Raw genomic sequence first — 23,201 nt, forward strand, 5'->3', positions numbered from 1 at the left:
CCGCCGAAGCCGCGAACCGTTTGGCCTGACAGTACCTGTCAGCTGCTTCCGGAGTCCCACAAGCCATCAACGCTCGATAGGACTCCTTCTTCAGCTTGATGGCGGCCCTGACCTCTGGTGTCCACCATCGGGTTCGGGGCCTGCCGCCACGACTGGCACCAACCGCCTTGCGCCCGCAGCTCCGGTCAGCCGCCTCAGCAATGGAGGCACGGAATATGGCCCATTCGGACTCAATATCCCGGTCCTCCCCCGGGATGCAGGCGAAGCTCTGCCAGAGGTGAGAGTTGAAGACTCGACGAACGGGAGACTCTGCCAGACGTTCCCAGCACACCCTCACTACTCGTTTGGGTCTACCAGGTCTGTCCAGCATCCTCCCTCGCCATCTAATCCAACTCATCACCAGGTGGTGATCAGTTGACAGCTCAGCCCCTCTCTTCACCCGCCTGTCCAGAACATGCGGACGCAGGTCTGATGACACGACTGCAAAGTCGATCATAGACCTGCAGCCAAGGGTGTCCTGGTGCCAAGTGCACTTATGGACATCCCAGAATTTCTAGGCGCAGCTAAGGTGTTGAGGGAATCTGTTTCAGGGGCCTTAGAATCTCATCTCTGTTATTTGCAGATGATGTGGTTCTTATGGCTTCTACGGGCTGTGACCTTCAGCGCTTACTGGGACGGTTTGCATCTGAGTGCGAAGCGTCTGGGATGAGACTCAGTACCTCCAAATCAGAGGCCGTGGTTCTCAGTCGTAAAAGGGTGGAGTGCTCCCTCCGGGTTGGGAATGAGGTCCTACCCCAGGTGGAGGAGTTTAGGTATCTTAGGTATGGTCACGAGTGAGGGAAAGTGGGAGCGTGAGGTCGACAGACGGATCAGCGCAGCCTCGGCAGTAATGCGGTCGCTGTAACGGACCGTCGTGGTTAAAAAAGCTTTCAATTTACCGGTCGATCTATGTTCCCACCCTCACCTATGGTCATGAGCTTTGGGTCATGACCGAAAGAATGACATCTCGGATACAGGCGGCTGAAATGAGTTTCCTCCGTAGGGTAGCTGGACTCACCCTAAGAGATAGGGTGAGGAGCTCAGTCATCCGGGAGGGCTCAGAGTAGAGCCGCTTCTCCTTCACATCGAGAGGAGTCAGTTGAGGTGGCTCGGGCATCTAGTCCGGATGCCTCACGGACGCCTCCCTGGTGAGGTGTTCCGGGCATACCCAGCCGGGAAAAGGCCCCGGGGCAGACCTAGGACACGCTGGAGGGATTATGTCTCACAGCTGGCCTGGGAACACCTTGGTGTCCTCCCGGTGGAGATGGAGGAGGTGGCCGGGGACCGGGAAATCTAGGCTTCCCTACTAAGACTGCTGCCCCCCGCGACCTGGACCTGGATAAGCGGAGGAAAATGGATGGACGGATGGATGGATGGATGGACTTGTATACTAAAATGAGATGGAGATAATTGCAATATTTGCCGGAATAGTTCTGGAACAAATGGTGGAAGGAGTATCTGACCAACACTGCTCTGAGACAAAGATGGCATACGCCAAGAAGAAACATGCAAGTTGGAGATGTGGTGATCGTCAAAGAGGAGGAGGTTCCCCGAAACGAATGGAAACTGGCTGGGATTTTTCAAGTCCATAAGAGTGACAATGGACTTGTGAGGACAGTTACGGTGTTTCACGATGCTTCAATGTCCCGCAATGGCGTGTGAATGCACTCAAGAGCAATAAATGCATCGAGAACAGCAGTAAAGGAAGCGTGAACTCTTTACTGGACCAGGTCAGCTAAGTAACAAAGACCATACATCTGCAAGCTCTTCAAAGGACACGTAAAGAGTACAGCCATAGCAGAGGATGGTTTCGATCCGTCGACCTCTGGGTTATGGGCCCAGCACGCTACCACTGCGCCACTCTGCTGCTGACATCTGTACAAGTACCCAGCTTTGTGCGGCTCCTTTTGAGTGTCCTCTGTTGTCAGTGAACCTCACAAGGTCACAGTTTTTTTTCCTGATCAGGGCACCGTTTTAGGTTGGGTGGATGAGTGATCGAAAGCGCCAGATTAAGGTTCCTTAAGCTCAGGAGGCACTGGTTGAAATCCCACGGCTGGCATTTTCCTGGTCAGCTCCATTATCCACGACTGGAATGATTTGGCAGCAAAAGACTGTCAGATTGTACAAGACACCTGAACACCTTGAGAAGAAGATTAAGAGAGGTTTTGTTCTAATGAGAAAGTTTGTTTGTTGACATTGTGACATACAAAAGAGGAACTCCCCGTCGGGGAATCGAACCCCAGTCTCCCGCGAGCAGGCCTTTTTCTGCTTAACCTGGCCTTTTTGATCAAATCCACAGCTGACCGAGTTTCTCGGGGAACACAAGAAGCGAGAGGTTCAGTCATCACTGGGAACTTTGAAAGTGTAGTCACCTTAAGTAAGGTCTGCTTTGGTGAACTTCAGAGGCATCATGACCAGTCTGCATCAAAACATTATCAGGTTTCTGGCATTGATTCTTAATTCAGTTGCCATCCCTGATCGATGGTAATGGTAATGGTAATCATGCCCGCGTGGCAGGCGAGGCTCTTTACTTGTCTGACGTCTGTGTCGCATCCTGATTGGCTGGCAGCAAATGTCAACAAACTGCAAAGTGGCGCTGAATGACAAAACATCACAATCACAACACACACACGGGATGCCAGGGGAGGCCGAGTACTAACAGAGCTGAGCGAGAGGGCATAAGAAAAAAATTTGTGACCTTGTGGTGGTTACCCGACAGCACCAAGGATATGGTGCACGTCTGATGCGTAATGCATGCCAGGTGATGTTCATCTGGCGAGCGGACATTCTTGTGGGGGACAAGCTCAACAGTAGGAATGTTGAGAGAACTGACGAGTCCGCTATCAATGAAGTTCTCGTCCGCCCCGGAGTCAATTAATGCTGTGGTAGGAGAAGCTTGCCCCGCCCAGGATATCGTAGCTTCCACCTGAAGTCGGCCCACCAAAGCGGATGACGCAGCCGGTGTGGTTGGAGCGGGCAGTGCCAGCAGCTGGGGAATATCCCTGGTGGAGGAAGAGCGTTGGCGTGCTGGGCGAACTGGACAGCGGGAAATTGTGTGTAGGACTCCCACAGTACAGGCACAGCCACCGGCGTGGACGGTGACTCCTCTCCGCTGACGAAAGGCGACTGGCTCCCAGTTGCATGGGGACAACACTCCCGACGTCATCAGACGGCGCTCCACTGCTGGAGCAGGGAGGGAGGAGTGGTGCCGGAAGAGCCCCAGGAGGAGGGATTTGGAGCCGACGTGTGGGTCGGAGAGGCTCCGCCCTCTGCTGTGTGCTGCGCTCCCGCAGCCGGTTGTCGAGTCGATTGGATAGCGACAGAGAGCGGCTGGAATGACAAGGCGCTGCGGAGCGCATATCGGGCGAGTGTTAGAATAAAATGTAGATAGAGGTATTATTTTGTTAGTTATCACCCTTATATCCATTTGCTTAGACAATAGAAAGTGTTTGAATGTGCTGAAGAAGGAATATTCCCGTGACCCTAATCAGAGACCCTCAGCGACCCCCAGGTCCTGGAGGTGCTTGGATGCACCAACAGCGACTCTGCAGATGCTCATGTTAATCCTGCAAGAATGTGTTAAGATAAGAACTCATAAAACATTAAAAGTAATTGCTCTCACCTACACACACACATAGACAAACAAATACAGCTCGTGCAACTGCCTTCCCCCCCCCCCCCCTTAGAGTTGCACGACCATGTAGTAGGGACCCCCGAAAGAGAATAAAAGAAGAGGAGTGTGAACTGCATATTCAGAGTGGAGCGGCATGTCACTGGGTATGTGGTTTCACTCTCCTCTCCTGTCTCTTCTGTATTTCTGTATTTAAGTGTTTTTACAAGTGTCACAGGAGTTTGAACCTGACACTTACTCTACAAATCAGTGGTAACCGTGGATGAGGTCCCCAAACGACGCCAATGTCTGTGACATGTCTGTTTGTGTGCGGGGCCACAAGTCTTTCCAGTTCCAGTTAAAAGCCAGGCTCCTCATGTAGTTTCCATAAAGTACCAAGGGATTGTCCTGTTGCCCTCGTATATTGAGGGCAAAAAGGAGGCGTTTGCAAGTGGACCTCAGACCTGGTCACCTGAACAGGGACTTGAATCCCGGACACTCAGATCAAACGTTTCATGTTCAGGTGACCGGCTCAACCTTTGTCTTGTCTGACCACAAACTTTTTTTGTCCAGAAGATATTTGGATTGTCCATGCGGGTAGGTTAAGACCTCAGTCCATCTTGGGGGTGGACATTTCGGGACTGGGGCCTCTTCATCTCTGCAAGCCCTCGGTGGAATTGTCGGGGTCACCTTGATGCGCTACTTGAGAACAATAAATCACGTACTGGGTTTCTTCACTATTCCATGATAAGAGACCAATCTAGAGAACGCGGCCAGGATTAGGTTTGGTGTATTTGTCTGACGCTGAGGGATAGATCCTGGACTCATATCCGATCCCACATCTCTTTTACAAAATACAAAGGATTCCTTGGAGAATGCAGGTATCGACTCTGCTACTTCTCGCATGCTAAGCAAGCACTTTACCATTTGAGGTAATTCCCCTGGTTTGGGGTATTTGTCGGATGCTAAGGGGTAGATCCAATCCCAACATCTCTTCTACAAAAGGCAAAGAGCTCCTTGGAGACTGCGGGCATTGATCCCACAACAAGACAAGACAAGGTGCTAGAGGGGAGAATGCAGTTAGGACTGGGTTTAGGTTAGGACTGGGTTTAGGGTGATACCGATGGCTGTGTTTGGCCTAGATATCAGGATCGGGGCCCGGATTAGTATTCGCTACTTGGGAACATTTCATCAAAAAAACAAATGAGTTCATGGAGAATGCGGGCATTGATCCCGCTACCTCTCACATGCTAAGCGAGCGCTCTACCATTTGAGCTAATTCCCCTGCGGATGCAGCGTTGGCAGAGACGGTCCAGTCTCAGAACTATTTTGGTTCCTTTGCTGGAGTACGTCAAAGCGACACAGTCTCTACCTATCAGAGTGCAGCCATGATGCAGTCCCTGGTGGTCTAGTGGCTGGGACTTGGTGCTTTCACCGCCGCGGCCGTTGTTCGATTCCCGGTCAGGGAACTGACATTTGGTTAGGTTTTGAGTGGAGATAGGATTTGTCTTAGTCCTCGTTTTTTTCCTGATCAGGGCACCGTTTTGGGTTGTGTGGATGAGTGGTCTAAAGAACCAGATTAAGGCTCCTTTCGCTCAGGAGCCACTGGTTGAAATCCCACAGTTGTCATTTTCCTGGTCAGGTCCATTATCCACGACTGGAATGATTTGGTAGCAAAGGACTGTCAGATTGTACAACACAGCTGAGCACTTGGAGAAGAAGATGAATAGAGGTCTTGTTCTCCCGGACTGGTTGTTGCAACCGCAACCCTGCTCAAGGTTCAACGTGACATACAAAAAAGGAACTCCCCGTCTGGGAATCAAACCGCGCAATCTTCCATGTGACAGGCGGAGATACTGGCCACTATACTAACAAGGACTGCTGCTGAGTCGATGTCGTGTCGATTGGCCAAAGCGGGATTCAGAACAGGCTTGTGGCCCATGACCGTTTTTATGGTAGCTGGAGACTTCAACCAGTGAAATCCTTCCCATTTTCTGTAGCTCTTATCCTCATCAACGGACTGTATTCCCCACCCGTTACCAGCATGGGGACATTCCAACCCAAGATGAGAACACACTGGACCAGGTACACAGCAACATACGTGGCACAGACACAGCTTCACCCTGCCCCCACTTTTACCCACGACTGAAAAAGCAGAACACCACCGAAGAAGCTGAAATACTCACTTTGGAGAACGTTAGACTGAAGTTCTAAAGGTCCCTGGTTCAAGCCCGGTTTTCAGAACATTCATTCATTTTCTACCGCTTTTTCCTCACGAGGGTCGCGGGGGGTGCTGGAGCCCATCCCAGCTGTCCCCGGGCGAGAGGCGGGGCACACCCCGGACTGGTCGCCAGCCAATCACAGGGTTTTCAGAACAATCCCTATTTATTTTGTGACTTGGCAAATAGTTTGAAAATGCTTATTGGCTGGCTGAAAGGACCTTAACTTCATTCTTCAAAAGGCCAGACATCCAGCCATCCAGACAAGGTTAGAGGAGGTTACAAGCCTATTTACAAACCATTGACTCCAAGGGCACAAGTTGAGATATCAAAGTGACCCCGAGGGTGGCTTAGGTGTTTCTTTCAAGCCGCGATTGTGATGTCTTGTTTTGTTGAAGAAAAGCCCATTATTTCTGGAACAATTTTCCCTACAAAGGAGACATCTTTGTCCATTTGGACAATTGTCAATCTGCCCCCACTTTGGACACATCGTCGTGTTTCATTGTTTGGCAACTACTTTGTGACTTCACCAGTCCCCTTAAAAGCCACTACTTTCAGGTTTCCATAGTGTAGTGGTTATCACGTTTGCCTAACACGCAAAAGGTCCCCAGTTCGAAACTGGGTGGAAACATGGCCTTTCAAGTCCTTCTTTTACAAAAAAAGTCAAGGTGACAAATAGGAACAATGACATGTGCTTGATCTCTGAAGGGACTTGAACACTCAGATTTAAAGTCTGATGCCCTACGAAGTGAGCCCCCAGGCCTTTGGTCAAAAGACTTGTTTTTATGTATTTGGAATGAAATGTTTTCAGCATGTTGAACAATTTTCAACAGGAAAGATATCTTACAGATGTATCAATAAAACTGCTAAATCGCCCAACACGGGGCTCGAACCCACGACCATGAGATTAAGAGTCTCAAGCTCTACCCACTGAGCTAATCAGGCCTTTTGCTGCTCTCGATATCATTTTTTGTTCTGTTTTTATTGACATGGCCATCCTGATGTTTGATCAATTCCACAGCTGACCTTTTTTCTCAGGTAACAGAAGGATGGCCGAGCGGTCGAAGGCGCTACATTCAGGTTGCAGTCTCTAATGAGGCGTGGGTTCAAATCCCACTTCAGACAGTGCGGGGCTGCAAGTCTTTCCAGTTCCAGTTAAAAGCCCGGCTCCTCATGAATTTTCCATAAAGTACCGAGGTGTTGTCCTGTTGTCCTTGTATTTTGAGAGCAGAAGGAGGCGTTTGCAAGTGGACCTCAGACCTGGTCACCTGAACAGGGACTTGAATCCCGGACACTCAGATCAAAAGTTTCATGTTCGGGACCAAATGGTCCTTCGAGCCGAATATCTTCCCAGTGACCTGCAAGATTCAGAGGGAGGCAGGGATGTTCTGTGCCTGTTCTGAACCAACAAAGATTGACTTCTTGATGGGTCATCGAGGTCCAAAAGGTTTACTTAACTAGTTTCAGCCCCACATTGGGCGGTGCAGCACTTTTGGTGATACATCGTCAAGATTTCTTTCCTGTGGAAAATTGTGCAACATGCGGAAAACATTTCATTGATGAAGTGGAATCGATGCCTGCATTCTCCAAATGGTATATTGTGTCTTTTTCCTGCTAAAAAAGCATTCTCCATCTCCAACATCGTACCTGATACTTTGATTAATTGCATTCTAATGATGTTTCCTAAAAACACAGGTGGTGTCAAAACTACTGCATTGGTATAGTCCCATGAGGATGGGATTCAAACCCATGCACGCAGAACACAATGGATTAGCAGTCCAGCACCTTAACCTCTCGGTCACCTCATCTCCTGCAGGACCTTTGTTGACATGGTCTTGTTGACTGAAAATGAGTCCCAACATCTGAATTAGTGTTTGGTAATGCAGAAACTGTGGTAGCCTAGTTAGAACCCAACCTTAAACTCCAGGTTATTTTGTTGAATGGCTAGTGGCGCAGTGGATGACGTGTTGCCTACGGGTTAGACAGCTGTAATCATATCGTGGTTCGTACTCATTGTTGTGTCCGCACCAACCCTGGGTCATGGCAGGTGTGTGTTGCTTTTGTTATTGTCTTGTCTAAAAAGTACTTTTCTCTCAACCCAATTGTAGTCTTGGCGAAACAGTGACAATCCAGAAGCTAACCTTAAATGACAGGTCCTTTTGTTGTACGAATAGTGGGGCAGAGGATAACTCATCTAAGAAGATTCAAGTTTCAACTCCTGGCTAGCTAGCAAATCTTTTCAATTAACCAGACTCTAAAGTTCAATTTTTGCTCGCAGACGAATTAGAAGCAACTGGGAGCAGCAATCAGCACCTTCGAGTCAGAGTTTTTGGTTCTTGCCCGGAAAAGGATAACTCTGCTCATGAGGTGCTCGGGTGTGTTGTGCAATCTGACAGTCCTTTGCTGCCAAATCATTCCAGTCGTGGATAATGGACCTGACCAGGAAAATGCCAGCTGTGGGATTTCAACCAGTGCCCACTGAGCAAAAGGAGCCTTCATCTGGTGCTTTAGACCACTCATCCACACAACCTAAAACGGTGCCCTGATCAGGAAAAAACTGTGACCTTGTGAGGTTCGCTGACAAGGAACCGCACAAAGCAGGGTACCTGCACTGTTTACGTGTCCGTTGACCAGGTTGCAGATGGATTGTCTTTGTTCCTTTTGACAATCCACATTTTAACACCCCATTATTGAAAGACGTAACGACCATCAGGAGGAGTGAGGTTTATTGTGAGGACCTTTAGAACTCCAGTCCAACGCTCTCCCAAGTGGGCTATTTTAGCTGCGATGGGGGGGTTCTGCTTTTTCAGTCGGGGCCTAAAGTGGGGGAAGAGTGAAGATGTGTCTGTGCCATGTACTGCCGTCTTCGCCGACATGGCCTCGGTACTGTGGGCGACGAGTTCGCCTCCAGGTGGGAGGTTGACGATCTGGCGACTCTATCTCCAGTCAAAACCTAGCCAAATGTCAATTCCCTGACCGGGAATCGAACCCGGGCCGCAGCGGTGAAAGCGCTGAATCCTAGCCACTAGACCACCAGGGACTGCGTTAGGCTTGCACTCAGAAAGGCAGAGTCTGTGTCGCTTTGACGTAGTCCAGCAAAGGAACCAAAATAGTTATAAGACTGGACCTTCTCTGCCAATGCTGCAACAGCAGGGGAATTAGCTCAAATGGTAGAGCGCTCGCTTTGCATGTGAGAGGGAGCGGGATCAATGCCCGCATTCTCCAAAATCGCTTTTGTTTTTTGTGATTAAATGTTCCCAAGTACCAAACACTAATCCGGGCCCCAATCCCGATATCTAGGCCAAATACAGCCATAGGTATCACCATGTCTTGTCTTGCTGTGGGATCAATGCCCGCAGTCTTCTAGGAGTTCTTTGCCTTTTGTAAAAGCGATGTTACGATCGGAAATGAGTCCAGGATCGATCCACGTGGTAGACCCGCGTCCGATTCCCGGCCAATGCAACAGGGCTGTTTTCATACCTTTCATCGTGAAAAAAAGTGCCAAGACCATTTTCAGGACCAACTGATGACCTCTGAATTCGATCAGAAACGTCACACCTCTCGACTTGAGACTCTCCACGTGAGACTCTCCACCACAAGACTTGATTATCTAATCCAAATTCTGTCAATAGTGGCATTCTCAGCCACAACCTCAATGAGACGCCGTCGAACGCTCGGCCGTACTCACTAGCCTCAGAACAGCAAGACCTTCGATAGCTCAGTTGGAAGAGCGGCGTACTGAAGTGGTTCAAGCTGGCATCCTTATGTAGCTGGTTCAAGTCCGGCTCGAAGGACAATCCCTTTGCTCATGTTATGTCTGCCAGGAAAAAATGGCAATACCGTCTTGTCTGAAGGACCTCCGCTTCCCTGTCGATGGAGTTGGACTTGAGTCTTTGTCACGCAGTCTGAAATTGGCAAACTGAGAAATTCTGATTGAGTGATCAATGCAGTTTGTCTATTTGAATACATTTCATCTCAACTCCTGTTGGAAAAGGACAGCCATTTCCGTGAGAGCACAAGACCCCTGGATTGTACCCAAAAATACTTTGTGCTCATCAAAGAGGAAAGTTGGTGTCCTGGTTTGCAAAGCCTCCATTGTTACGCCAGAAGGTGCCAGTCACAGGCTTCCATGGTGCAATGGTTAGCACTCTGGACTCTGAATCCAGTGATCCAAGTTCAAGTCTTGGTGGAACCTACTTGCCTTGCAGCAATCGAGTGCTTGGACTGTGTCTTCCTTTAACAGTAAGAGTATGATGACTTATTGACTTACTCTACAAATCAGTGGTAACCGTGGATCAGGATGAGGTCCCCAAACGACGCCAATGTCTGTGACAGCTGATGTCAAGGATCAGCTGATCAGAAGATACTTGGTTTGTGTGCGGGGCATCAAGTCTTTCCAGTTCCAGTTAAAAGCCAGGCTCCTCATATAGTTTCCATAGAGTAGCAAGGGATTGTCCTGTTGCCCTCGTATATTGAGGGCAAAAAGGAGGCGTTTGCAAGTGGACCTCAGACCTGGTCACCTGAACAGGGACTTGAATCCCGGACACTCAGATCAAAAGTTTCATGTTCGGGTGACCGGCTCAACCTTTGTCGTGTCTGACCATGAACTCTTTTTGTCCAGAAGATATTTGGATTGTCCATGCGGGTAGTTTAAGACCTCAGTCCATCTTGGAGGTGGACATTTCGGGACCGGGGCCTCTTCATCTCTGCAAGGCCTTGGTGGAATGGTTGGGGTCACCTTGATGCGCTACTTGAGAACAATAAATCACGTACTGGGTTTCTTCACTATTCCATGATAAGAAACCAATCTAGAGAACGCGGCCAAGATTAGGTTTGGGGTATTTGTCTGACGCTGAGGGATAGATCCTGGACTCATTTCCGATCCCACATCTCTTTTACAAAATACAAAGGAGTCCTTGGAGAATGCGGGTATCGACTCTGCTACTTCTCGCATGCTCAGCAAGCACTTTACCATTTGAGGTAATTCCCCTGGTTTGGGGTATTTGTCGGATGCTAAGGGGTAGATCCAATCCCAACATCTCTTCTACAGAGGGCAAAGATCTCCTTGGAGACTGTGGGCATTGATCCCACAACAAGATAAGACAAGGTGCTAGAGGGGAGAATGCAGTTAGGACTGGGTTTAGGGTGACACCTATGGCTGTGTTTGGCCTAGATATCGGGATTGGGGCCCGGATTAGTATTCGCTACTTGGGAACATTTCATCCAAAAAACAAAGGAGTTTATGGAGAATGCAGGCATTGATCCCGCTACCTCTCACATGCTAAGCGAGCGCTCTACCATTTGAGCTAATTCCCCTGCTGTTGCAGCGTTGGCAGAGAAGGTCCAGTCTTAGAACTATTTTGGTTCCTTTGCTGGAGTACGTCAAAGCGACAAAGTCTCTACCTTTCAGAGTGCAGCCATGATGCAGTCCCTGGTTGTCTAGTGGCTGGGACTTGGTGCTCTCACCACCGCGGCCGTTGTTTGATTCCCGGTCAGGGAACTGACATTTGGTTAGGTTTTGAGTGGAGATAGGATTTGTCTTGGTCCTCGGTCGAACGGTTCGGGTCATCTTTCAGCGCTATCTGTGAACTGCTGTCACTGCACATAAAAACAATTCCAAGTCTGCCAATCGAATCCCAGTCTACCTCCTGATGGTCTTTACGTCTTTCATAAATGGGGTGTTAAAATGTGGATTTTCAAAAGGAACAAAGGCAATCCATCTGCAACCTGGTCAACGGACACATAAACAGTGCAGGTACCCTCCTTTGTGTGGCTCCATTTCAGCGTCCTCCGTTGTCAGCGAACCTCACAAGGTCACAGTTTTTTCCTGATCAGGGCACCGTTTTGGGTTGTGTGGATGAGTGGTCTAGAGCACCAGATTAAGGCTCCTTTCGCTCATGAGCCACTGGTTGAAATCCCACAGCTGTCATTTTCCTGGTCAGGTCCATTATCCACGACTGGAATGATTTGGTAGCAAAGGACTGTCAGATTGTACAACACAGCTGAGCACTTGTAGAAGAAGTTGAATAGAGGTCTTGTTCTCCCGGACTGGTTGTTGCAACCGCAACCCTGCTCAAGGTTCAACGTGACATACAGAATAGGAACTCCCCTTCTGGGAATCGAACCGCGCACTCTTCCATGTGACAGGCGGAGATACTGGCCACTATACTAACAAGGAATGCAGCTGAGTCGATGTAGTGTTGATTGGCCAAAGCGGGATTCAGAACAGGCTTGTGGCCCATGACCGTTTTTATGGTAGCTGGAGACTTCAACCAGTGAAATCCTTCCCATTTTCTGTAGCTCTTATCCTCATCAACGGACTGTATTCCCCACTCGTTACCAGCATGGGGACATTCCAACTCAAGATGAGAACACACTGGACCAGGTACACAGCAACATACGTGGCACAGACACAGCTTCACCCTGCCCCCACATTTACCCACGACTGAAAAAGCAGAACACCACCACAGAAGCTGAAATACTCACTTAGGAGAACGTTAGACTGAAGTTCTAAAGGTCCCTGGTTCAAGCCCGGTTTTCAGAACAATCCCTATTTATTTTGTGACTTGGCAAATAGTTTGAAAATGCTTATTGGCTGGCTGAAAGGACCTTAACTTCATTCTTCAAAAGGCCAGACATCCAGCCATCCAGACAAGGTTAGAGGAGGTTACAAGCCTATTTACAAACCATTGAGTCCAAGGGCACAAGTTGAGATATCAAAGTGACCCCAAGGGTGGCTAAGGTGTTTCTTTCAAGCCGCGATTGTGATGTCTTGTTTTGTTGAAGAAAAGCCCATTATTTCTGGAACAATTTTCCTTACAAAGGAGACATCTTTGTCCATTTGGACAATTGTCAATCTGCCCCCACTTTGGACACATCGTCGTGTTTCATTGGTTGGCAACTGCTTTGTGACTTCACCAGTCCCCTTAAAAGCCCCTTCCTTCAGGTTTCCATAGTGTAATGGTTATCACATTTGCCTAACACGCAAACGGTCCCCAGTTCGAAACTGGGTGGAAAGATGGCCTTTCAAGTCCTTCTTTTACAAAAAAAGTCAAGGTGACAAATAGGAACAAGGACATGTGCTTGATCTCTGCAGGGACTTGAACTCTTGATACTCAGAGTCTGATGCCCTACGAAGTGAGCCCCCAGGCCTTTGGTCAGAAGATTTGTTTTTGTGTATTTGGAATGAAATGTTTTCAGCATGTTGAACAATTTTCAACAGGAAAGATATCTTTCAGATGTATCAATAAAACTGCTGAATCGCCCAATATGAGCTTAAGCGTCTCATGCTCTACCGACTGAGCTAATCGGACCTTTTTCTGTTTTAATTGATGTGGCCATCCTGATGTTTGATTAATTCCACAGTTGACCTCGTTTCTAAGGGAACAGAAGGAGCGAGACCTGCACGGTCAGGATGGCCGAGCAGTCGAAGGCGCTGCATTCAGGTTGCAGTCTCTAATGAGGCGTGGGTTCGAAGGCCACAAGTCTTTCCAGTTCCACTTAAAAGCCAGGCTCCAAATGTAGTTTCCATAAAGTACCAAGGCCTTTTGTCCTTTTGCCCTTGTATTTTGAGGGCAAAAAGTTTGCGTTTGCAAGTGGACCTCAGACCTGGTCACCTGAACAGGGACTTGAATCGTGGACACTCAGATCAAAAGTTTCCATTTCGGGTGACCGGCTCAACCTTTGTCTTGTCTGACCATGAACTCTTTTTTTTCCGGAAGATATTTGGCTTGTCCATGTGGGTAGTTTAAGACCTCAGTCCATCTTGGAGGTGGACATTTCGGGACCGGGGCTTCTTCATCTCTGCAAGGAGAAGTACAGTAGGCCAGAAGATTTTGTCTTCATTTTGTCTTCATTGAGTTGTCCTCATCTATCAAGGAGGAAACCAACCTCTTTTATCCTCCTACTGTGGTCAAGTCCAGAATGCCAGAAGATTCCTCCTCTCTCATCCTCAACACAAAGAGAAGCGACACAGTCTCTGCCTTTCTGAGTGCAGACCTAAAGCAGTGCCTGGTGGTCTGGTGGCGTGGATTCGGTGCTCTCACCGCCGCGGCCCGGGTTCCATTCCCAGTCAGGACATTTGGATAGGTTTTGACTGGAGATAGGATTTGTCTTCGGCCTCGGTGGAATGGTTGAGGTCACCATGAAGAGATACTTGGGAACAATAAATCACAGACTGGTTTTCTTCACTACAGGACAAGAGACTGGTCTAGAGAACGCAACCAGGAAGAGGTTTGGGGTATTTGTCTGATGCCGAAGGGAAAGATCTTGGACTCATTTCCGATCCCACACCTCTTTTACAAATTACAAAGGACTCCTTGGAGAATGTGGGAATTGATCCTGCTACCTCTCACATGCTAAGCAAGCGCTCTACTATCTGAGGTAATTCCCCTGCTGCTGCAATGTTGGCAGAGAAGGTCCAGTCTCAGAACTATTTTGGTTCCTTTGCTGGAGTACGTCAAAGCGACACAGTCTCTGCCTTTCAGAGTGCAGCCATGATGCAGTCCCTGGTTGTCTAGTGGCTAAGACTTGGTGCTCTCACCGAATCGATACCCGCATTCTCCAAGGAATCCTTTGTATTTTGTAAAAGAGATGTGGTATTGGAAATGAGTCCAGGATCTATCCATCAGTGTCAGACAAATCCCCCAAACCTAATCCAGTATCTTGTCATGTAATAGTGAAGAAACCCAGTTCGTGATTTATTGTTCCCAAGTAGCGCTTCAAGGTGACCCCAACCATTCCACCGAGGCCCAAGACAAATCCTATGTCCAGTAAAAACCTATCCAAATGTCAATTACCTGACCGGGAATCGAAACCGGGCTGCGGCGGTGAGAGCACTGAATGCTTTTTTATTATTATTATTATTATTATTTTCATACATTCAACATACTTTACACATCAATTCTGAATTTCAGTCCCATTTCTTCATTTATATACACCATTGTATTCCCTTTGACAATAGCATGATAGAATTCCCCCTCCTCCAAGTAATAATACAAAATGGAAATGTCTTTTTTCATTATACTTTTAAAAATTTGCCATACATCCACATTTGTCTTGTCATAGTGAATCATATTTCTTCGTACTTTAACAGCATATCTTGCATGGCTCAATGTATAGTTCAACAGATTTGCATTACATTCTCCCACCGTTTTTTTTTACACCAAATAACCACAGTTCTTTCCAGTCCATGTCCCTTACAAATCTACCCCCCCAACAACTCATTATGAGCTTTCTCATTTTGTCAAAATATGTTATTAACCCTTCACATTCTATGAACTCATGCATAAATGTTTCTACCTTCTTTTCACATACTTCACATTCTTTGCTTACATTCTCATCAAATTTGCTTATAATTAGATTATTGAATATTCTATTGTGTCTTAGCATGAAGTCCATGTGCTCACATTCACTGGTGTTCCATTTCACTCTCATATTTGCCCATATTTTCTTTACATCCATTCCTTCTATTGCTTTTTCCCACACTCTTTCCGATGCCGGCCTTCTAACATTCTCTCCTTTAAAATATGCATACAATATCTTAGTTTTTACATTCTCCAGTCTTTTCTTACTTTTCCCTTCTCCCACATAGAGTTCCAGCTCACAGTCATCCCCCACCTTATGCCCTCTTTCAATCATCATTCTCCACTCCCTCGGCATCCCATCTTTCATTTTATAATCACTTTTTCCACCTCTCCCACCCCAATGTCATCCCCCCTCAATTTCACTTCATCCACCATCACCTGTGCTGACATGAAACCAGGTACATATTCATACACTATATCTCTAACTTTCCTTATACCTGCCCTCCTGATCAGCATATTGTCCATCATTCTTCCGTCGCTTGTGATTTTTGGATTTAAGAAGAGAGGTTGTTCCCATATTTGTTTTAGATTTTGACATTCATAGCTTATGTTCTTTACAAACTCCCCCCATGCACTCAACACCTCTTTGTAAAACTCACTCACTCCATTCAACATTCCTTTTTTCATTTTCATGTATACACCACTCTCTCCGCACCCCCCACATTGACTGATTGCTTCCTTCAGAAAAGCCTTCCACACGTGATCATTCTTAGCAGCTAAATAGTTCACCATTGTCTTCACCCTCATTGCCTTCTTTTTGCATTCTAGACTTACTAGTTTTAATCCACCATCCTTGTATTCGTTCTCTAAAACCTCCCGTGCTATACTGGCCCCTTTCCCGTCCCACAAAAAGTCATTCACCAACCCCTCCACTTCTTTCACCACTCTGTCAGGCACATCCAACGCTCTCATTGCGTAGATCATTTTACTCATTAGCAGTGCATTCACCACCACCACTTTCCCTTTTAATTTTAGTCCTCTCTTTTTCCAAAATTTCAATGTATTCTTCATACTGTTTGTTATTCCTTCGTACTGTCTATCCCTTCCTTCTACTCCCTCTATCCCCACATTTATCCCTAAGATCTTCATATATATAGTCCTTCTTCACCTTTAACCCCATCTCATTCTTCCCTGATTCACTTACTCCTATATACATCATCTCCAACTTCCCAATGTTGACCTTTGCCCCCGATGCCCTACCATAGGCTTTTATACTTTCCAGTACTTCTCCTACACTCTCCTCATCTTTTACTGTGATAGTTGTGTCATCTGCATATTGGTATACTAAGCTCCTCTGTCCTCCTGGTATATTTATCCCTCTAATATTATTGTTCCCTTGCAATAGCCATGCCAGCGGTTCGGCTGATAGAGAGTATAATAAGGCCGACATCGGGCAGCCATGTCTGACAGACCTTTCTAATCTTATTGACCCAGTTAGAACGCCGTTAACTTTTATAACGCTTACGGCATTTTTATACATTCTTTTTATCCAGCCTACCAGCCTATCTCCAAACCCTATTCTTTTAAGTAATGTAAATAAATATTCGTGATTCACCCTGTCAAAAGCCTTATTTAAATCTATGCTCATGATAATCCCTCCACCGCCTTTTTTCATATAATCAATTACATCCTTAATACTACATATTGTGTCTGTGATGTCCCTCCCAGGTATGCCGTAAGATTGTGTTTTTCCTATAATGTTCCCTATGAATCTCTTTAACCTGTTTGTGATTACCTTTGCCAGTATTTTATAATCATTATTCAATATACTAATTGGTCTATAGTTTTCTAATTTTTCCCTCCCACCCTTTTTATATACTAAACTTATAACCCCCATTCTTATACTATTTGGTATCTCCCCTGTCTCCTCCATCCACTTGAATAATCTATATAATACTGGAGTTAGTATGGTTTTAAACTCAATATAAAATTCTCCTATCAGTCCATCCGAACCTGGACTTTTATTCCTTTTTAATTCGCTAATTGCTCTATCTCTCTCTCTTCTGTCTATTTCTCTTTCACTTATTAATTTATCTCCTTCGCTGACCTTGACCCTCACCTTTTCTAGAAGCTGTTCCATGACTCTTTTGTCGACATTTTCCTCCTTAAATAGGTCCCTATAAAACTGCTCTACCCTCTCCACTATTCCAAATCCATCTGTGATGATCCCCCCGTCCCCATCCTCTATCTCCCCTATGAAGCTCCTTTTCTGGTTTGTTTTTTCCAAGCCCAGAAAATATCCACTACATTTTTCTCCCTCAATCACATATCTTGCTCTACTTCTCACCATCGCCCCTCTACACTTCCTCTCCTCTATATCCTCTAATTCATATTTTAGGGCTATGTATTTCGTTAGATCACTTCCCCCATTGTCTATTTTTTCATTCTCCTTGTCCAGCTCATCCCTCAGCCTCCTTTCTCTTTCTTTCTCTCTCCTGCTCTTATCTCTGCCATATTTTATGCTCAATATTTTAATTGCTCTTTTGACCCTTTCCCACCATTCCCCCACATTATCCTCATACATACTATCATTCATCCATATTGCAATGCATGTCTCCACTTGATTTTTATATTTAGTGTCGTGCAGTAGGCTTCCATTCAAACACCACACCCCGCCTCCCCTCCCCTCCCTCCCTTGTGATATAGTCAAACACACAATTGCATGATCGCTGATTGCAGTCATCTTATATTTGATTGATCCTATCTTGTTTAAGATGTTTTCTTTTGCCCAAACCAAATCTATTCTGCTTTGTTTGAGCACCCCCCCACCACTTGTTTCCTTGTGAACACCTTCCCTGCTGGGTTTCGTTCCCGCCATACATCCACCATTCCATTTGCTCTCATATTTTGCAGTAGAACCCCTCTTAAGCTGTCATCTCTGAACCTCATCCCTGTGCACACATCCAACCTCCCACACCACACATTGAAATCCCCGACCATCACACAGTTCTCTTCCATGAACTCCTTCAAACTCCCAAAAAACCTTCCTTTCCCTCTCATAGATGTTCCATAGCTGATATGTTTTGCCACCATAATGAAACTCAATCCCTAAAACCCTCCCCTTCCCATCCTTCCCACACTCCTTTACATCATCCACCACTCCCTTCCTAATATTGCCACACCCCTCGCATTCTTCTCTCCATTATTAACAAATATTTCCCCAATCCACTCTTTCTCTATATAATCTATAACCCCCCCATCCCAGTTAGTCTCTTGCAGACAAACAATGTCCTCTTTACATATTTGCATTGCATAAAGCAGTCTCTCTTTATTTCTTAGTCCGTTCCCATTGAATGAGGAAAGCGTCAGCATTGACTTCATGTGAGAAGGAGAAAAGTCTGACACCCCCCACTTTTAATTCTACATTAATCTGATCAGTTTCTTTGTCTCCTTCCGATCAGCTGTTCTCCCCTTGATCTCCTCTTGCACTGTCAAACCCTCCTGCCCCTTATCCGACTCCTCACTTGGGAATGATGTAATGTTCCCTTCGTCTCTTCCCCGTTACCCTTTTCTCCCTCACTCGATACATCTTTTAGACTCTCTAGTTTTACTCGTTGTTGCCCCACACACTTCCAGCTCCCTTTCCTCTCCCCAAATTCCCTCAATCACCTTGAACCCATCAATCACTCTCCTCCCTCTTTCCTCCCCATGATTATGCCTCTTGTCAGCAATGTCATTCTTACTTTCGTTGACCGTGTCCTCTCCTGTTGTCTCGTCTTCTCGTCCTGCTGTTAGCTCTTCCACACTCTCTTCATTCCCGTCGCTCCTTTTGCGCTTCAGCTCTGCTGTCTCATTTGCGCCGTCCTCACGAACCCTCACGGACTCTATTCCTCGTCTTCCATCCTTGCTGCTGCAGTGATCTTGACGTTCTGAGGCCTTTGCCCCTCTTCCTCCTCCATGCTGACCGCCTCTGCTTGGATTCTGGCTTCCGGCATCTCCTCATCTCCCGCTGGGTCGCTTGATTGACGGCACTCCCTGGCGTAGTGGCCCTGTGCACCGCAGCTGAAGCACTTGAATTCCGGGCACTCTCTTAGGATGTGCCCAGGTTGAATACACAGCCTGCACACCTTGACCTGCCTATCGTGCATCACCTTGAAATATTCTTCCCCTTCAAGTGTTGAGAATTCGGTTGCGAAGGGGAGTGAGCGGACCCTTTCATTTGACGCGGCAGAAGCGCGTGCCATCCAAAATGTCCATTCCTGGCCACTTTCTCCTCTTTATTGGTGACACAACTGTCACTCCCCAGTCCTCCAGTTTCTTAATTATTTCACTGTCTTCAGTATTGAACGGGAGAGCATGACGTCGGCAGCCACGGCATGTCGATAACGGCTGGCTCCACCACTCCACCCCGCCCGCCCTGCGTTGGTGAGAAGACGTCGGACGAGGAGAGGAGGGGGGCCAACTGTGATGCGCCAGAGATCTACCAACATTTCTTAGCATAATAAAAGCTGGGCAGGGACAGTTAGCTGTACTCATTTGTTCTGACCTGTAAGTAAAGCCTACGTCTCTGCAGGTGTTAGGGAAAGACTTATGAGCCCGGAGCGGATAATATGTAATCTGACTGGTCTGAGAGTAAACCATATAACTGACAAGTTCGTTGTCATCTCTTGCCTCCAACACGACACCCACAGGAATCACTGACCTAAGAACAGGTGGTCAAATTCCAACAATATATACCGGGTGACTTAAAAAAGAAACAGTCAGTTCATCTCTGCATGCTTCAGAGGCAATTAACATGCAATTCTGGATTCTTAGACCATCCAGGAGCTTCTTTTTACCCTCCATATCCTTCATTGTGACTTTGTATCTATTTATTCCTTTAAATCTGCATCCTGTCATGGTTCCACAGTTTAGAACAATTCCCTTGTCCAGTGGTGCAATGGCCCCCTCACCCACGACTTCCACTGCCACAGCTAATTGCCTAGGATAGGCAGCAGCCTTGTCTGATGGCTCCCTGGCTACCAGCTTGACTTGTGCTCCTTGTTTAAAACAAAAAGTGCCCCTCCCCCCACCAGCCACAAATTTGGGGGGTGGGGGAGGACATTCACAAAAGAGAATTTTTAAGAAAAAAAAACACTTTCAATAGAAAAGAAAAAACTGAATATAACTCAAAAAATATCTCTCTGTGATCTACTCTGCAACTGCTCTCACCGTTTTTTTCAGGGTAGTATGGCCGTAAGGTGCCAGGTCAACTGAAAAGATTCTATTTGAAGGCGATGCAGGCTAGACTCCAGAAAAAAGTGTCAAAGAGCGCCCTCTGCTGTCAGGCTAGAGCAGAAACCATAAAAAGCTTAAAGCACCTGGTATTCCCAGGCGGTCTCCCATCCAAGTACTAACCAGGCCCGCCCCTGTTTAATTTCCGAGATTGTTTTTTTTTTTTTAAGCTTACAGCACCTGGTATTCCCAGGCGGTCTCCCATCCAAGTAGTAACCAGGCCCGCTGCCCGGCGGGTGTCAGCCGGCGCGGTGGAGCGCCTTACCACTCGCCTGCACGCCCCCTCTGCTTGCTCATGTGCGGGCCTCCTCCCCTCGCCCGCTCCTTTGTCTGCCACACTGCCGTAGCCCCGATGCCGTGGTCGAGGGGAGTCTAGGGGTGCTATCCCTTGGCAGTCCGTACCTCCCTGGGCTCGGGGCCTGGTTGTGGGTCTGGGACCCCTGGGTCCCCCACCCTGTGATGCCCCGGACGCCCAACCCGGGGACGTCCACAGTGTGTGCTTGCGTGTGTCTGAGATTATTTTATGTATTTATTGTTTTAAATACTAAATAATGATTAGTTTTATTATAATTATATATATATGTGTGGGTGTGCGTGTGTGTATATGGCTATATAGATATACGGGGGGGCTCTGCAGGGGTCTGGCGCAGGGCGTTCCGTCTCTACCGCCCGGTCCTCCATGGGGCAGTGTGCCCGGGCCTCTTCTGTCCTGGCCGGGGCGGTCCTGTTTCGGTAGTCAGGCCTGGGGTTACCTGGGGCGGGCCGGGTTCTGCTTCCTGGGGGTGTGTGGGGGGCGGCGCCTCCGGCCGTGGATGGGCTCCCTCCCGGTTGGCGAGGGTGCCCCTGTGCCCACAGGTGTGTGGCCCTCGATGCCCTTCTGCCCTAGTGGGGTATGGTCTCCCGCTGGTCTCGGGGGTGCAGCTCTCCTCCGGCCTGCTGGCGCCCTGTTGCCGGTTGGGATTGCTCCTCCATGGCCTCTTGCTGGTCTCTTCAGGGAGGTGCTTCGGGGGCGGGTCTTGGGGAGTCGGCCCTGGCTTTGCCCACACCCACGGCGCCGGAGGATCTCTGGTGGTGGGGGCTTGACCTGGCTGCGCGGGGCGGGGTTTGCTGGGTGGTAGAAGGCAGTCTCTCTCCTTTTGTCATTCTCAGTGACAATTACACATTCACACACTCGCATTCACATACACAAGCACGCTTACGCACACATATATGAATATATACACAGAAGTACACACCTCCATATGGACACTCACAGCACATGGGTGCTTCTCAACACAATCTACCATCTTATCCCTGATGTCTATATGCTATTGGTATGCTATTATTACAGTAAAAATGATGTCAAGCAGTGAGATTTTAATTACTGTAACTGTATGGCTGTAATTGTGTTCACTATCATGGTTCATGTCTTCATTGTTACTATTGCTGCTGGTAAGTTGGACTGTTTCACTTCACTGATATCATCTCTATTGTGAGTGACCCTTAGCCATCATTGACATTTAACTGTTCTGTTTGTCACTGTTGTTGTTATGGGAATTCTTGTTGCTGCTGTTTTTGTCTCTCTCTCTACTGCCCCCCCCCCCCCCCACCCCACCCCACCTTCTCTTCTTCTTTTCTGTGTTTCTTCTTGCTCCGGTCCGGTCGCTCCAAATGCGCATAACAAAAACATCAAATAACGGCAAATAAAATTTCATGGTGCAGGAAAGTTGTAGCCAACACCTTTCCTGACACAGAGCAAATCTGTTTAGCATGTAAGGGCATTTAGATCAACAATACTATCTGCCCCATTGGCTGGACGGACCAAAAAAAAAAAAATCAATTTCAAGAGGGGCTCTGTCAAAGAGGGATTCAGGTAACCCTCTATGGGCTCACACTGACACTGTTGTCCAGGCTGTATTGCCACTGCTTCAGCCGCGGTGGGTGGGGATGACTGGAGGAGGAAGAAGAAGTGGAATGAAAGAGGCAGGTCCCGAAATTGACACCTCCAAGATCGAATGAGGTCTAAGCCAAATATCAGCAAAGGTTGAGCCAGTCACCTGAAGGTTAGATTTTTGATCTGAGTGTCCCGGATTCAAGTCCCTGTTCAGGTGACCAGTGACAGGGTCTCAGGTCCACTTGCAAACGCCTCCTTTTTGCCCTCAAAATACAAGGGCAACAGGACAATCCCTTGGTTCCACCAAGACTTGAACTTAGACCACTGGATTCAAAGTCTGGGGTGCTAAACATTACACCACGGAGGGAGGGCTTGTCCGAGAACTGAACTCGGGACCTCTTGCACCCTAAGCAAGAATCATACCACTAGACCAACAAGCCCCTGCTTGGGCAAATACTTACCTTTCCCCGGTCAGTTGGCGCCCATGATGCGGGTGTTTTCGCAGTTGACTGGGTTGTGCGCTGTTGGTTATGGGGACCGGGGGGGTTATGAGGGGCGGGGTGTTGTGGACGAGGGCTTTTTTGTTCCTTCACGGTCCGCATTCTCCGCACTCGTGATGTAAAATTTTGGGTAGAGGATAATAGGGTCCACTGCCACCTTTGATCTGCTCCTTGCAGTCTTGGTGACCAAGAGGTTTGTTGCCGCTCTGCTTTGACGTGCTGTTTTCTTTACCTTTCCCCGGTCTTTCGGCAGTCTTGTCGAGGGTGTTTCACAGGTGGGTGGGGTGATGTTGGTTATGGAGACCAGTGGGTTGTCGCCGTGGGCTTTTGTTGTTCCTGGAGCACATAAAGATGGATGGTCAGTACAGGGGTTGAACCCGT

General features: G+C 47.6%; 5 non-coding genes across 5 annotated transcripts; 3 read left to right on the forward strand and 2 right to left on the reverse strand.

Moving 5' to 3' along the window:
* The first annotated feature begins 6,426 nt into the window (after window positions 1–6,426).
* On the forward strand, window positions 6,427–6,499 carry trnav-aac (transfer RNA valine (anticodon AAC)). Its single transcript has one exon. It is a non-coding gene; the product is annotated as a tRNA-Val (tRNA).
* Window positions 6,500–8,836: 2,337 nt separating this feature from the next.
* On the reverse strand, window positions 8,837–8,908 carry trnae-uuc (transfer RNA glutamic acid (anticodon UUC)). Its single transcript has one exon. It is a non-coding gene; the product is annotated as a tRNA-Glu (tRNA).
* Window positions 8,909–9,990: 1,082 nt separating this feature from the next.
* Window positions 9,991–10,063, forward strand: trnaq-cug (transfer RNA glutamine (anticodon CUG)). The gene has a single exon. It is a non-coding gene; the product is annotated as a tRNA-Gln (tRNA).
* A 2,751-nt stretch (window positions 10,064–12,814) lies between these two features.
* Window positions 12,815–12,887, forward strand: trnav-aac (transfer RNA valine (anticodon AAC)). The gene has a single exon. It is a non-coding gene; the product is annotated as a tRNA-Val (tRNA).
* A 9,801-nt stretch (window positions 12,888–22,688) lies between these two features.
* trnap-agg (transfer RNA proline (anticodon AGG)) lies at window positions 22,689–22,760 on the reverse strand. Its single transcript has one exon. It is a non-coding gene; the product is annotated as a tRNA-Pro (tRNA).
* Window positions 22,761–23,201: the final 441 nt, after the last annotated feature.

This window comes from Doryrhamphus excisus, unplaced genomic scaffold (genome assembly GCF_030265055.1).
Source record: "Doryrhamphus excisus isolate RoL2022-K1 unplaced genomic scaffold, RoL_Dexc_1.0 HiC_scaffold_24, whole genome shotgun sequence".
Lineage (NCBI taxonomy): Eukaryota > Metazoa > Chordata > Actinopteri > Syngnathiformes > Syngnathidae > Doryrhamphus > Doryrhamphus excisus.